At 45.2% G+C, this 15,230-nt stretch overlaps 2 pseudogenes across 4 annotated transcripts; both read left to right on the top strand.

The window, feature by feature from the left end:
• Window positions 1-3,122: 3,122 nt before the first annotated feature.
• Window positions 3,123-14,704, top strand: LOC148133559 (phospholipase A2 inhibitor beta pseudogene; annotated as a pseudogene). Of its 3 annotated transcripts, none has more exons than XR_015746776.1 (2): window positions 3,123-3,185; window positions 12,469-14,704. The product of XR_015746776.1 is annotated as a phospholipase A2 inhibitor beta pseudogene, transcript variant X3 (transcript). The 3 variants fall into 3 exon arrangements; XR_015746773.1 differs by lacking the exon at window positions 3,123-3,185 and adding an exon at window positions 10,034-10,165; XR_015746775.1 differs by lacking the exon at window positions 3,123-3,185 and adding an exon at window positions 10,069-10,169.
• LOC148133560 (phospholipase A2 inhibitor beta pseudogene) lies at window positions 3,129-9,044 on the top strand (annotated as a pseudogene). Its single transcript, XR_015746788.1, has 2 exons — window positions 3,129-3,185; window positions 5,554-9,044. The product of XR_015746788.1 is annotated as a phospholipase A2 inhibitor beta pseudogene (transcript).
• Window positions 14,705-15,230: the final 526 nt, after the last annotated feature.

Raw genomic sequence — 15,230 nt, 5'->3', positions numbered from 1 at the left:
CAGCCATTTTCTGTTTCCCAAGTACCACACAGTTTGGGGAATGGGGGGGGAGAGGAATGGAATGTAGCCTAGTCAAAGCAGACTGCTATCTCGTGAGAACCAAGGTCATCGTCAACTCTGAAGCTGGCCTGTTCGAGGCCATCTTGGAGGCTTCAGTGTTGCCACAATGGTACTGAGGGATAGGGAGAGGGGAATAGAGGTAGTTGGGTTTTTGTAGCCAAAACAAAATAGTTTCTCCTGAGAACCAAGGACAGTCCCACAGGTGGCTAGAGAGAGGAGGAGAGACGTTTCCAAGCAACCAAACAGCACCTTGATTGGACCGTGTTTTGGAAAGGGGAGAAAACTTTTACTTTTAATTAGGTGAAAACCATGGGAACTGTTGAGGTAATTCCCCGTTAGGAGAATGAGCGCATACAGGGAGACGTATAGAGAGTAGTGTTGGAATAATACACACAGAGCACACAGATACACTGTACAGTAAATGTAGGTTTTTACTTCCAGAAACGTTAAGCAAAGTCCAAAATAAGCAATCCAAAGTCATTCACAAGTAAATCAGTCAGTTTTCAATTTAGGCATAATCCAAATATCAAAGTCCAGTGTCAAAAACAGTTCAGTATTAGACTTACATTAAATCCAGAAATATCAGATAATTAGAAGAAATTGAGCAACGGCAATACTTTCCAACAGAAGGAAACAGAGATACACTCAGACACACTCTCTTCTGAGACTAAGACTAAAACAATCCAGGTTTTTGGCTTCATCTTATGGCCGTTTGAGTAACCACACCCAATTGCAGTTTTTAGCATGCTCTTAAAGAGACAGTATTAAAATGTTTATCCTGGTTTATATATTTCCATCCCAAATAGCTGTTAGGTGACTCACATTCCTAACAAGAACCTTTAGAGTCGGTTTTTATCAGCCTGTGCCAATTTATCTCCAATAAACTTGTTCTTTGAGGAACTTGCTTGCCTCAGAGTTCTGCCTGCTACGAGCATATAAATTGGAAGCTTGACAGTCATCCCAACAAGTGGTTACCAGAGACTGGATCTAGTTCCCAAGGAGATGCAAGGACACCTAATAGGACAATGTGACTGTGACACTAATGGGAGGAGGGATGTCTAACATTTAATTATACTGAAACCGTGGGAAATAAGTAGAGCTGGTTTTAAGTTCATCGAAATGAACTTAAATGGTGTACCCAATAAACCAGGTCTTTGAGGAGGACCGAAGTCTCAGATTCATTTGGGTTCACTCGTCCAAACCCCGTCAGCACGATCACCGCCCTGTCTACCATACAGCCGATCTTATATTTAACATCATTCCCTTTCTAAACATCATCTCTTGATCGCTTTAGTACTTCAATTCTTATTCATTTTTTTGACTTGCCTCCCAAACTCCTCCCTTGGGTCTTTGTCTCTGTCTACATCTTTCCTATTTAACAGATAACAGATCATCAGAATTGGAAGGGACCTTATAAGTCATCTAGTCCAACGCCCCCCTCCACCCAAGCGGGAGACCCTACACCATTTCTGACAAATGGCAGTCCAATCTCTTCTTGAAGGTCTCAAGTGATGGCACTCCCACAACTTCCGAGGACAAGCTGTTCCATTTTTTTCTGTATTCTGCACAGTAGTGGATTTTTAAGCTGTGCAGATGCAGATAGATAAACTCAATGAGACGTCCATAACAAAGTACATTTATTGGTTCATCAGGTATCCTCATAACTCACATTTGTGATGAAGTTCTTGTTCATAGTAAAAGATGGTTATCTCCTAACCCATCTCGTAGCGATAGAAAGCAGCTGCCATGAGTTAGGGAGTTCAGGCAAAAGTGAGGAAAACTCCCCCAACCCATGGAGGGTTAAATTAGTGACCAATCGGGATTACCGATGTGGCCACGTGATGTGAACTACATTTCCCAGGATACCTTTAACTACATTTACCATGATGCATTCCCTTAAGGGGACAGCTCATAATTCCTAAGTAACTATCCGATCCCATAGATTGGCTGGGACAGCACACCATTGGTTGAATGTTCTCACTGTCAGAAAGTTTCTCCTTATTTCCAGGTTAAATCTCTTCTTGTTCAATTTCCATCCATTATTCCTTGTCTGGCTTTCAGGGGCTTTAGAAAATAGTTTGACCCCTTCCTCCTCTCTGTGGCAGCCCCTCCTCAAATATTGGAAGACTGCTATCATGTCTCCCCTGGTCCTTCACTTCCCTAGACTAGCCAGGCCCAGTTCCTGCAATCGTTCATCGTATGTTTTAGTCTCCAGTCGCCTAATCATCCTGGTTGCTCTTCTCTGTACTTTTTCTAGAGTCTCAACATCTTTTTTATAATGTGGTGACCCAAACTGGATGCAGTACTCTAGGTGTGGTCTTACTAAGGCTTTATAGAGTGGTATTAGTACCACTCTATATTTAACCCAAATATTTCTTCCATCTCTACTATCTTTTACTGCCGTACTCTGGAGCATCTGCCCAAGCCCCTATCTTCTCTTCAAAAATATCTTTCTTTTTATCCAGTCCCATTTTTTGATCTCTTAATATGTCCCATCCATTGTTTCTTGTCCTGCCTTCTGGTGTTTTGGAGAATGATTTGATCCCCTCCTATTTGTGGCAGCCCCTCAAATACTAGAATATTGCTATCCAGTCCCCCTCAGTCCTTCTCTTTAGACTAGCCAAACCCAAATCCTGCAACCGTTCTTCGTATGTTGTTGTTTCCAGGCCTTTGATCTTCTCTGCACTTTTTCCATTTCTTCTTGAGACGCTTTTTTGAGGGTCATGTGGAAATGGGAGCAACCTGAGACCTAGGTGTGTGTTTTTTGTTCTCCTCCTTGTTTTAGGCAGTGTTTCAAAAGAGATGAGGAAATTGTTTCTTTTCCAAAAAAGAACAACAGAGAAATGTTCTTTTTGAAAAAAAAAAAAACCACTTCAGGTAAAGGGGGAGTGTCAACATTGGTCTTGGCCCTTGAACAGAGGTTCAGTTGTGCACTGAATCTTTTTTGTTGTTGTTTGTTGTCCCCATGATGCAATGAGGACGAGGGAAATTTTTACTAATGTTTGAGGAAAGCAAATTTACCCCCCACCGCCACCCCCAGAGCAGGTATATAGGAGTGTTCCTGATGTTCCCAGCATTTGAGAAAGAGGGAGGCTGGCAGACATTCCGTTTGGAGAAAGCTACAGGTAAGTGCACACTCTTTTGCTTACTTGCACAAACTGAGTGGAAGGAAGGAAGGAAGGAAGGAAGGAAGGAAGGAAGGAAGGAAGGAAGGAAGGAAGGAAGGAAGGAAGAAAGAAAGAAAGAAAGAAAGAAAGAAAGAAAGAAAGAAAGAAAGAAAGAAAGAAAGAAAGAAAGAAAGAAAGAAAGAAAGAAAGAAAGAGAAAGAAAGAGAGAGGGGGAGGAAGGGAGGGAGATGGAGAAAAAAGGAAAAAGAGACAGACAGACAGACAGACAGACAGACAGACAGACAGACAGACAGAAAGAAAGAAAGAAAGAAAGAAAGAAAGAAAGAAAGAAAGAAAAGAAAAGAAAGAAAGAAAGAGAGAGAGAGAGAGAGGGAGGAAGGGAGGGAGATGGAGAAAAAAGGAAAAAGAGGGAAGGAAAGAAACAAAGAAAGAAACAAAGAAAGGGAGAGAGGGAGGAAGGGAGGGAAGGGAGGAAGATGGAGAAAGAAAGAAAAAGTAAGTAAGTAAGTAAGTAAGTAAGGAAGGAAGGAAGGAAGGAAGGAAGGAAGGAAGGAAGGAAGGAAGGAAGGTGTGGTAATCAAAGTCATGGAAGCTGCAAAAGGTCACATCAGTTTGATTCCCCTTTTTCCAGATTTCTAGTCCTTAAGAATTTCTTACTGAGGAACAGAAATGTTGGACCCTAAATAATTTTTACCTTTTGGAAGAAAGAAATGGCAAGAAGAGGCAAACTAGGAATCATGGCTAGCGGGCCTTACAGGGTGGGGAGTTCTTGGGGGTTTAAAAATGGAGGAGGCAAGGAAGAGGAAGGCAAGGTGGGAAGAAAGGAAGGAAGGAAGGAAGGAAGGAAGGAAGGAAGGAAGGAAGGAAGGAAGGAAGGAAGGAAGGAAGGAAAAGCAGAAGTATGGAGGTAAGGGTAGGAGGGAGTGGGGAGAAAGAAAGGGAGGAAGGAATGAAAAAAAGAGCAAGGGAAAGGAAGGGAGAGAGGAAGGAGAGAAAGAAGAATAAACAGAGGGAGGTCAAGGGAAAGGAAGGGAGAGAGGAAGGAAGGAAAGAAGAAGAAACAGAGGGAGAGCAAGGGAAAGGAAGGGAGAGAGGAAGGAAGGAAAGAAGAGGAAACAGAGGGAGAGCAAGGGAGAGAGGAAGGAAAGAAAGAAAAGAAACAGAGCGAGGTCAAGGGAAAGGAAGGGAGAGAGGAAGGAAGGAAAGAAGAAGAATCAGAGGGAGAGCAAGGGAAAGAAAGGGAGAGAGGAAGGAAAGAAAGAAAAGAAACAGAGGGAGGTCAAGGGAAAGGAAAGGAGTGAGGCAGGAAGGAAGGAAGGAAGGAAGGAAGGAAGGAAGGAAGGAAGGAAGGAAGGAAGGAAGGAAGGAAGGAAGGAAGGAAGGAAGGAAGGAAGGAAGGAAGGAAGGAAAAAGAGAAGAAGGGAAGGAAGGAGAAAGAGAAAGAAAAGAGTTGAATAACACTTCCAGTTGACAGCCTCAGCCCAGTCTGACCACCTTCTATTCCAAGCCCCTTATCAAAATTGGACATAACACAGCTGGGAGGCACTGCAGGTATTTCTGGAGAGCTCTCAACCCCAATTGAGCAATAGGTTGATGACGGTGGAATTGAACAGAAGAAAAATTCCATTCCACATCTGGGAATGGAAGGAAGAAACAGAGGAGGGGGAGAGGGTTCCTGGCTGGGACATGTGAGAAAGGTGTTGTGGCCCTGCAGCAGCCAGCAGAGCTGGTGGTAGACAGTGAGGAGGTTGGGGAGGAACCTGGGCCAGTCCTGGAGTCTGGGGAAGGCTCTGACAAGGGCTCTGCATTGGAGGCAGAGATGGGGCCATGGCCGTCAGACAGTTATCAGCTGCCTTTGGATTAGGAGATCAGTGGGGCAGAAGAACAGCTGGAGCCTGTTCCCAGTGTGCGTATGCACAGAGCTGCCAGAAGAAGGGAACAGTTAAGGAACAAGGGTCGACTCGGGAGTAAAGGCACAGGGGGATGGTGAATTGGCCCTCCCATAGGGAATAAAGAGGAGCAAAAGAGGAGTTGGGTTTGCAGGAGACAATTAGTTCATTCAATTAGGGTGAAGATTCGTTCGTGACTCCTTGCCAAGTATTGTCTTCTACAGAGTGGCATTTGGAAGCTATCGGCCTGGCAACTCTCCAAGCCTGATAAAGGTCTGTAGTTGTAAATCACTCTTGAAAGACTGTTTTCTGGGACTTTGCTGGAAAGTGAATGAGAGGAATTCCCATTAGCTTATTAAAAAGGGGTTTTGTCGGGACGAGGAGTCTGCTTCGTGGTTTTGGTGAAGCCTAGGTCAGAACAGAAGGGAAACTTAAGATGTTGCCGTCTCTCTTTTTCTCTCCCGGCTTCTCCATAGGATGAGGCCTCCAGCTCCACCTCTTCTGATCGCCTGCCTTGTGATGTTGCTGAACAGCTACACGCAGCAGGTTCCTCCCTGCCTGCCCCAATATCCGGGTCCAGAAAGCAACTCTAGTTTTGTCTGCAACTCGTCGTCACTCCGCGAATTTCCCTCCGGCTTCCCCAGTGAAACCAAGACAATCACCGTTCAGTCCACCCAGATCTCCAACCTGGGTGCGGAGGCCCTGCAGGGTCTCCCAGAGCTCCAGGGGCTTTATCTGCTCGGCAACCAGCTGAAGACCCTTCCAAGCGGCCTCTTCCGTAACCTCCCAGCACTGCACTCCCTGGACCTCTCTGGAAATCTCCTGGAAGATCTACCTGCAGATATCTTCGCGCCCGTCGGTAGCCTGGCCTACTTATCCCTCGGTTCAAACCAGCTGACTGAGCTGCGCCCATCCTGGTTCGAAACCCTGGAGGAACTCAAGATCCTGCGCCTTGATCACAATCAGCTGAAGGAGATCCCGCCCGATTGCTTCCGTAAACTGACCCTGTTGATGTCCCTGGACCTTTCCTCCAACCTCCTCCGTTGCCTTTCTACGGAGATGTTCCGAGGCCTCACGTTTCTAACGGTTTTAACTCTGAAAAACAACCCGGTCGCATCTATCGCCCCCGGCACCTTTCGTGGGACTCCCACGTTGTGGATCCTCTCCCTGAGAAACAACTGCCTGACCCACGTTCCACCTGGGCTCTTTCGGTCCTTGAAGAACCTGGAGCGGCTGGATCTCTCCGCCAATGAGATCACCTCCCTGGAGGCTCCCTTGGTCAACGTGTCTTCCGAGTTCACTCTCGATCTCTCCGGCAACCCATGGGCATGTGACTGCCGCCTGCAGGCTCTCTTCAACTGGGCCCAGGAAGGCAACGTGGATTTGTTCTCCAAGGAAGACGTGGTCTGCGCTTTCCCAAAAAGTTTGAAGGGGAAAGGGGCAACTTCGCTGAAGAGATCCCAACTTTGTCCCTGCTAAACCTTCCAGATGGATCTTTCTCCAACCTGCTCAGCTGGCGTGCTTTAAGAGGATTGGGCTTCAGCTACCAGAATGCCCCAATTCCTAGAATTATCAAGCCGGCATACTTTCAGATGATTGGACTTCAGTTCCCAGAATCTCCCAGCCACCATGACACTTCAACTCCCAGAATTCTTAGGCCGGCATGTTTTCAGATGATTGGACTTCAGTTCCCAGAATCCCCCAGCCACCATGAAACTTCAACTCCCAGAATTCCTAGGCCGGCATGTTTTCAAATGATTGGACTTCAGTTCCCAGAATCCCCAAGCCACCATGAAACTTCAACTCCCAGAATTCCGTAGCCAGCATGAGTAAACTTCAACTCCCAGAATTCCCAAGCCAGCATGGGTAAACTTCAATTCCCAGAATTCCCTAGCCAAAATGCGTGGACTTCAATTCCCACAATTCCTCAGTCAGCAATGGACGGCTGTCAACTTCCCACAGCTGCCCTGGGGCCTTCTGGGATTTGAAGTCCACCCATGTTTCAAGCGGCCAAGTTGAGAAACACTCTTTCATAATAAAGTACCAATGATGTGTTAGATGGTCCTGTCATTTTGCACACCTGCACATCCCTGACAAAAACTATCATCACACACACACCAGTTGTCAATCAAAACCACTGAAAGCCAAGAAAAATGCACCCCCAAACTCAAAAGGTCTGGTATTGGGCAATTTCACTTTGTGCAGTGTGATGAAATGTAGAGTTTTATCTTTTTTCCTGTGTTATGCAAACCTTATTTCTCCTGATGAGCCCCCTAGTGGATGCCGCTTCTTTTGAGGGCTCAGCAACAGCGCCTCCTGGTGGCCGACTCTGGCTTAAAATCAGATGAAGCAGGGGAGAAATTTCCAAGTGACTTATTTTGATTTCATTTCCAATGCAGGTTAAGTCCTCGACTTACAGCCTTTCATTTAGTGATCAAAGCTACAGAGGCTCATGCAATCCCTTTTTTGAGACCTTCTGACTGAGAGAAACAGAATTATAAGTTACTGTTTTATAATGGAATGTATATAGTTAGACTAGAATAACAACCGTAACAACACAAGAGCACACAATAGATACAAACTCAAGGTTAACCGCACCAAACTTGATTGCAGGAAATACGACTTCAGCAACAGAGTGGTCAATGCCTGGAATACTAGTCTACCTGACTCTGTGCTTTCTTCCCCAAACCCCAAAAACTTTAACCTTACACTGTCTACTATTGACCTCACCTCTTTCCTAAGAGGTCTGTAGGGGGCGTGCATAAGCGCACCAACATGCCTACCGTCCCTGTCCTATTGTTTCTCTTATTCTTCTTTTATTTTTCTTATATGTACCCATTTCATGTATTCACAACTATGTATACACTTATACTTATAATCTTGTAAACAATTGGCAAATCAAATAAATAAAAAATAAATAAAATAAATAGAAGATTCCCTTTTGCTCTTTCTGATGCTCTTCTGTTAGCTTCCTCTTTTTCTCTTTCTCTGCATAAACCCCCACCCTATAACCTAAAATGTGTTCGGCTGCAAGTACATGATACAATCTCCTTGGAGAACGGGAAGATCTGCAAGGGCTACGCAACAAGGGAATATATCCTCCCAAGGTGAAGCCCAAAACCGAGATAAGACACCGAAACACAGAAAACAATGTCATGCTCACCCTCAAACTCGTCGTTTAGAATATGGAGAATAAGGGGTGTGTGGGGAGGGCTTCTTAGGCATGGCGTGTTGTGTGCAGGGGTATAAAATGTATTGGTTGAATATGGAAGCTTGCTCTTCTTGGACCCAACTCCACTTGGGAAGCGACTTGAAGGCCCGTTTGCAAATGCTTATTTTCTTTCATAAACCTTTGAATGGTGAACCAGACCTGTTCCTGTCTTGTGAGTATTGAATAATTCGGTTTGTACGTCTCACGTGTATCAGATCCGTGTATCTGCCATTCTTCAGTGGAAGGAGAAGGGTGGGGTGTTGATACAAGTAATCCTTTTTTGATGTAACCTGAATGTCTTCATTCTTGTATTGAATCTGTATAACTTGCACGTTGTTAGGAATATAAGTCACCTAACAGGTATTTGGGTTAGAAATATATAAACCAGGATAAACATTTTGGTACTATGTCTTTAAGAGATTGCAAAAACTGCAATTGGGTGTGGTTTTTCAAAGGGCCATAAGATGGAGCCAGAAACCTGGATTGTTTTAGTCTTAGTCTCAGAAGAGAGTGTGTCTGAGTGTATCTCTGTTTCCTTCTGTTGGAAAATATTGCCGTTCCTCCATTTCTTCTAATTGACTGATATTCCTGGATTTAATGTAAGTCTGATACTGAACTGTTTTTGACACTGGACTTTGATATTTGGATTATCCCTGGATTGAAAAAACTGACTGATTTACCTGTGAATGACTTTTGGACTGCTTATTTTGGACTTTGCTTAAACCTTTCTGGAAGTAAATACCTACATTTACTGTACAGTGTATCTGTGTGCTCTGTGTGTATTATTCCAACTCTACTCTCTATACGTCTCCCTGTATGCGCTCATTCTCCTAACGGGGAATTACCTCAACACACGTGATAGTGTAGGAAGTTAGCACCCACCCCTCTCCTAGAAAAAAATGAAATAGCCTAGGAAATATTTAAAAAGGCAGAATATTTCCCCTAAAAAGAGTAGAAATCCAGAAGCAGAAATTCACCTCAGAAGCAGAAGCTCAACCCCACCTTTGTTAATGGGTGGGCCATGAAGGCCTGGTCCAGAGTATTTTACATAACAAAGATCTCCGGGTAGAGCTAGAATAGGAATTGCCCAAAGCCCTTTTCATTACATCATCATCCAGCAAGGCTCAATCAAACCTGGAACTCAGTACAGCCTACAGGGGTGGTGGCTAACCTTTTTGGGCTCCTGTGGAAAAAAAATTGCGTGCGCGCTTGCACGCTGGTGCTTGTGTGTCAGCACCCAGAAGGCAATGCGCACACACACCCCATGGCCCCTACGCATGCGCATACAGTCCCCACCCACCTATCCACCACCTTACCTGCACTGCGCCTCACGGCTGATTTTCAGCAGGTTTGAGGCCTTTTTCTGCCTCCCAAAGGCTTCAGGAAGGCTTCTGCAGGCTTCCGCAGGCCAAAAACTAGCCCCGTTTCGTCACTTCCTGTTTTCCTGAAAATACTGGAAATGAAACCCACTCATGGATCTTTTTTTGGGGGGGCAGGAATGAGAAGCTATGCATCTCTTCAATGAATTCCCTGCCTAAGCAGGGGGTTGGACTAGAAGACCTCCAAGGTCCCTTCCAACTCTGTTCTTCTACTCTATTCTAGATGCTTTTTTTTTCTTTTTTCTTTCAAGGGAGATGTGGAAACCTGACTAAAGCCCCAGCCTTGATTTTCAACATCTGGGTGGCCTTTGAACCATGTTTAGCCAATTTTGTTTCTCAACATGATGCAATCAAGGCAGGGGAAATTTTTTTGGGTATTGTTTCCGGGAAGGTTTTTGAGAGCAGAACCTTCCTGCTTTTGGTATATAGGATAAGAGATTTCCTGCTGAACACAGCGTCCAAAAGGCTGGCAGGGTTGAGGTTTGGACAGAGTTCCAGGTAAGTGCAGAGGCCGTGGTACACTTAGGGTTGGATTTGTGTGTGTGTGTGTGTGTGTGTGTGTGTGTGTGTGTGTGTTTTGCACAATCTGAGTGTTGGTTCATTTGGAAAATGGCAAAGGGGAGGGTGCGAATCATAGCAAGGGGGGTGGGATCCTGTCTGCCAAAGGCAGTTTTCAGTCTGCTTCTGCGAAATTTCTAGTCTTTAAGGTTCTCTAATGAAGAATCAGAGAAAGAAATAAAAGGGAGGAAGGGAGGAGGGAGAAGGGGAAGGGGAAGGAAAGGGAGAAGGAAGGAAAAGAGAGGGGGAGGGAGAAAGAAAGGGAGAAAGAAAGAAAGCAGGGAGGGAGAGAAGGAAGGAAAGAAGGAAAGAAAAGAGGGAGGGGAAAAAGAAAGAAAGGAGGAGAGGGAGAAAGAAAGAAGGAAGGAAGGAAGGAAGGGAGGGGAAGGGAAGGGAGAAGGAAGGAAAGAAGGAAGAAAAGATGGAGGGAGGGAGAAAGGGAGAAAGAAAAGAAAGAAAGAAAGAAAGAAAGAAAGAAAGAAAGAAAGAAAGAAAGAAAGGAAGGAAGGAAGGAAGGAAGAAAGAAAGAAAGAAAGAAAGAAAGAAAGAAAGAAAGAAAGAAAGAAAGAAAGAAAGAAAGAAAGAAAGAAAGAAAGAAAGAAAGAAAGAAAGAAAGAAAGAAAGAGAATCAGTCTATGGAGATTCTCTGTCATCCAGGTCATAGCTGTCCCAAAGGTGCTTTTTTTTTTTTTTAAAGGCAGCTGGAGTTCCTTGAATTTTGTTTCTTTAAGAACATTTTGCTTCTCATCTAAGAAGCTTCTTCGGTTCCATTCTGAAGAAACTTCTTGGGTGAGAAGGAAAATGTTTTCCAAGATAAAAAAAAGCAAGAAAGTCCAGTTTCCATTTGGAAAAAGATCTTTAGGAGAGAGAGAAAGAGAGAGAAAACAAGGGTGGGAAGGGAAGGAGGGAGGGAGGAAAAAAGGAAAGAAAGAAAGAGAAAGAAAAAAAGGAAGAAAGAAAAAGAGAGTCAGAGAGACAGGGAGAGAAAGAAAAGAAAAAAGAAAGAAAGAAATGGAGAAAGAAAGAAATGGAGAAAGAAAGAAATGAAGAAGAAATGGAAGGGGGGGAGTTAGTTAAAACTTCCCCAGCCACAACCTACCCTGACCTCCTTCTTCCCTTTATCAAGTTTGCAGATAACCTTAAAGTCAGGAGGGGAAGCAGCTATTTTAGGAGAGCTTTTCACTGGATTGAGCAAGAGGTGGACAAGGGCGAAACAGAACAGAAAGAAATCTCAGTTCTGCACCTGGAAGAGGGAGGCAGAAGGAGAGGAGGGGGAGAGAGGGGCTTGGAGGAAAGTGGCAAGGAGGAAAGCCCTCCAAGGCAGTCCAGACCAGGAAAGCAAGACTGAGGACACCCCGCCTTTATCTCACAGTTACAATAAGAGAGACTTGCACGATTGAAAAGTCACCCCTCCCTTTACGCCCCACAGAAGTACAGCCTTGTCCCTTCCGAGGTATTTTCTCCATCCAAGTTCCTGCTTTGGACTCCAAGTTTCCTCACCCAAACTGATGGGTAGGGTGAGGCACTTCTCTCTCTCTTCTCTCTCTCTCTCTCTCTCTCTCTCTCTCTCTCTCAGCTGCATTTTCACAGCCCATGAGAGAGAGAAAACTGGCCCTTATTAAATTAAATTAAATTAAATTAAATTAAATTAAGTTAAGTTAAGTTAAGTTAAGTTAAGTTAAGTTAAGTTAAGTCAAGTCAAGTCGTCAAGTCAAGTCAAGTCAAAAGTCAAGTCTAGTCAAGTCTAGTCAAGTCAAGCCAAGCCAAGCCAAGCCAAGCCAAGCTATGTTACGTTACGTTACGTTAGGGTTAGGTTAGGTTAGGTTAGGTTAGGTTAGGTTTAGTTTATTGTCAATTGCACCTCGTACAACGAAATTAAATATCATCTTCCATGTACATTATGACCATGGAAATAAACCCAAACACCACATCCTTCCCATACTATACAATGGAATTGAAAACTCCTGAGATTGCATTAATAGTGCACTATATACAGTAGAATTCAGCAGAGCTGCTGCCCTGGGATAGAAGCTGTTTTTCAGCCTATTTGTTCTTGTTTTTATTATCCGGCACCGTCTGCCAGATGGTAATAGTTTAAAAAATAAAAAATAAAAAAGCTCCCAAGGCGATTATCTAAGGCATTTGAGGAATGCACTGCTTTCCCCCACTCCATTTCTGATGGCAACTAAAATGACCAAAGGAGTATTTTTTTTTAAGTTGACACTCTCCCCGCTTCTCCACAGGATGAAGTCTTCGGTTCCACCTCTTCTGATCATCTGCCTTGTGATGTCCTTCAACAGCTACACCCAGCAGGTTCCTTATTGCCCGCCCCACCCTGCTCCAGAAAATATCACTGAGTTTGTCTGCAACTCCCCATCTCTCCATGAATTTCCCGCCGGCTTCCCTGTACGAACCAAAATGATCTCCGTTGAGTTCACCCAGGTCTCCAGCCTTGGCGTGGAAGCCCTCCAAGATCTCCCAAACCTCCAGGAACTTCACCTCTCCAACAACAGGCTGGAGACCCTTCCCAGTGGCCTCTTCCGTAACCTCCCAGAACTGCACACCCTGGATCTGTCCACCAATCTCCTGGAAGATCTACCCCCAGAGATCTTCACCAATGCGACGAACCTGACGCTTTTATCCCTCAGTGGAAACCGACTGGCTGAGCTGCGGGCGTCCTGGTTCGAAACCCTGAAGGAACTTAAGATCCTGAGCCTTGACCAAAACCAGCTGAAGGAGGTCCCCGTTTCCTGTTTCTCCAAGCTGAAGAAGTTGACCTTTCTAGATCTCTCCTCCAATCGCCTCCGTCGTCTCTCTCCAGACATGTTCAGCGGCCTAGAAAATTTGGAGAGGTTGATCCTGGAAAACAACCCAATCCGATGCGTTGCCCCGATATCCTTCCATTGGGGACCCAAGCTGAGCGTGATCTCCCTGAGGAACTGCAGCCTGACCGACATCACCATTGGGGAATTTCAGCTGTTGGACCAACTGGTGCTGTTGGATCTCTCCGCCAACGAGCTCACCAGGCTGGATCCTCCGGCCGGCATCCTGTCTGCCAATCTCAGCCTGGATCTTGCAGGAAATCCTTGGGCGTGTGACTGCCGCCTGGACAATTTTCTAACCTGGGTCAAGGAGCACAAGATCCATTTATTTTCCAAGCGGGAAATTGTCTGCGCTTTCCCCAAGAATTTCAAAGGCGAAGAGGCAACCTCACTTCGTCGATCCCAAATTTGTCCCTGCTAAACCTTCGGAATGGATGCTTTTCTTTCCACCCTGCTTCGCGAACAGCGAGATTTCCCGGTTTGGGGACCCTTTCCAGTTGAATTGGACTTCAACTCCCAGAAATCTCAGCAACGGCCATGCTGCCTGGGGAATTCTGGGAGTTGAAGTCCACATAGCTGGATTTAAAGGAGAAGAGCCAGAACAGGATTGGGGAAAAAAAAATAGCGAAATACTGATTTTAGGGAAGAAATAGCTGCTCGGGAAGAGATGCTCAAAAAACCCAACAATATAGGTAGTCCTTCACTTACAACCGTTCAGTTAGTGGCTTTTTGAAGTATTAAGAGCCCTGAAGAAAGTGACCGATGAGTGGATCAGAATCAGAATAGAGCTGCAAGGGACCTTGGAGGTCTTCTAGTCCAACCCCCTGCTCAAGCAGGAGACCCTCTGCCATTTCAGACAAGCGGCGGTCCAGTCTCTTCTTGAAAACTGATGGAGCACCCACAACTTCTGGTGGCAAGCTGTTCCACTGATTAATTGTTCCCTGTTAGAAAGTTTCTCCTTAATTCCAGGTAGCTTCTCTCCTTGATTAGTTTTCATCCTTATTTGCTTCTTGTCCTGCCCTCAGGTGCTTTGGAGAATAGCTTGACCCTCCTCTTCTTTGGGGCAGCCCCTCAAATATTGGAAGACGGATATCATGTCACCCCCTAGTGCCTCTCAGAGCTGACTGTTTTGCTGTTACTATTATTATTAGTGTAGGGTGCTGTTACATTAGCCAGGAGTGTGCAATGCTACTTGAAGCGTAGTACTTTTGCCTGCAAATCTACTAGCTCTGTTATGGTACATGCTCACACACCTCCCAAGGTGCACCACAGGAGAGCGAGCGAACTTTGCAACAGAAAGAAAGACAAGCAGCTTTTCCTGCAGCATTAGCCAAGTCCTTTCCCCTCCCCCGCCCCCATAACCACCTCGCAAATGGGCATCGCAAACGGGAAGGTTCAAAGCCGGCAGAAATCTGACTGCCCGCACAAAGCACCAACTCATATCCCCATCCGAGTGGTAAACCTATTTGTCTATCGGCGGTTTATATGCTTTTGAGCTGCTAGGTGGGCAGAAGCTGAGGCAAGTTCGGGAGCTCATCCTGCTACGCAGTGCTAGGGCTTGAACCACTGAAGCAGAGACCAACTCCAGCATCATTAAGCCACTGAGCCAATGTACTTCTCGGCTTTGCTGTTGAATAAACCTTATTTCCGCCTCAAACAGTTGTCCTGTGCTCCTTGAAACCCTGCGTGGAATGACCCCGAATTTTCTTTTAGTAATTTGGCAACCACACAGGGACGCCAAGTCTAATCTGGATGATACTCGTGTTTCCCCAAAAATAAGACCCAACCAGAAAATAAGCCCTAGCATGATTTTTCAGGATGCTCATAATATAAGTCCCAGTTAAGATACATGCTAGACACGTGCATTTGGTATCGTATTTTCCCCAAAAGAAGACCTAGCCAGAAAATAAGCCCTAATGTGTCTTTTGGAGCAAAAATCCATAAGACCCGATCTTATTTTCAGAGTAACACAGTAGATCTTGTCTGGGCAATCTCACCCAGTCAGCACCAACACCATTTGTCTGGAGGGTGCTGCCTTGGACTCTGCCTGTTTCAGCACAGGTAATAAAGGAAGTTTTGGGTTGGGCCAAACCCTTGCTTGAGCCAGAGCCTCACCATCATACTCCCGTAAGTGCCTCACAACTTTTGTAAATGAATCTTCTGCACAATATACAAGAGCTCCA

Source organism: Notechis scutatus, chromosome 1 (genome assembly GCF_049901735.1).
Source record: "Notechis scutatus isolate UNSWTSFEM ecotype Mainland chromosome 1, rNotScu1.2, whole genome shotgun sequence".
Lineage (NCBI taxonomy): Eukaryota > Metazoa > Chordata > Lepidosauria > Squamata > Elapidae > Notechis > Notechis scutatus.
The sequence above is the reverse complement of the archived record's forward strand: the minus strand, read 5'-3'. Positions and strand labels throughout refer to the sequence as shown.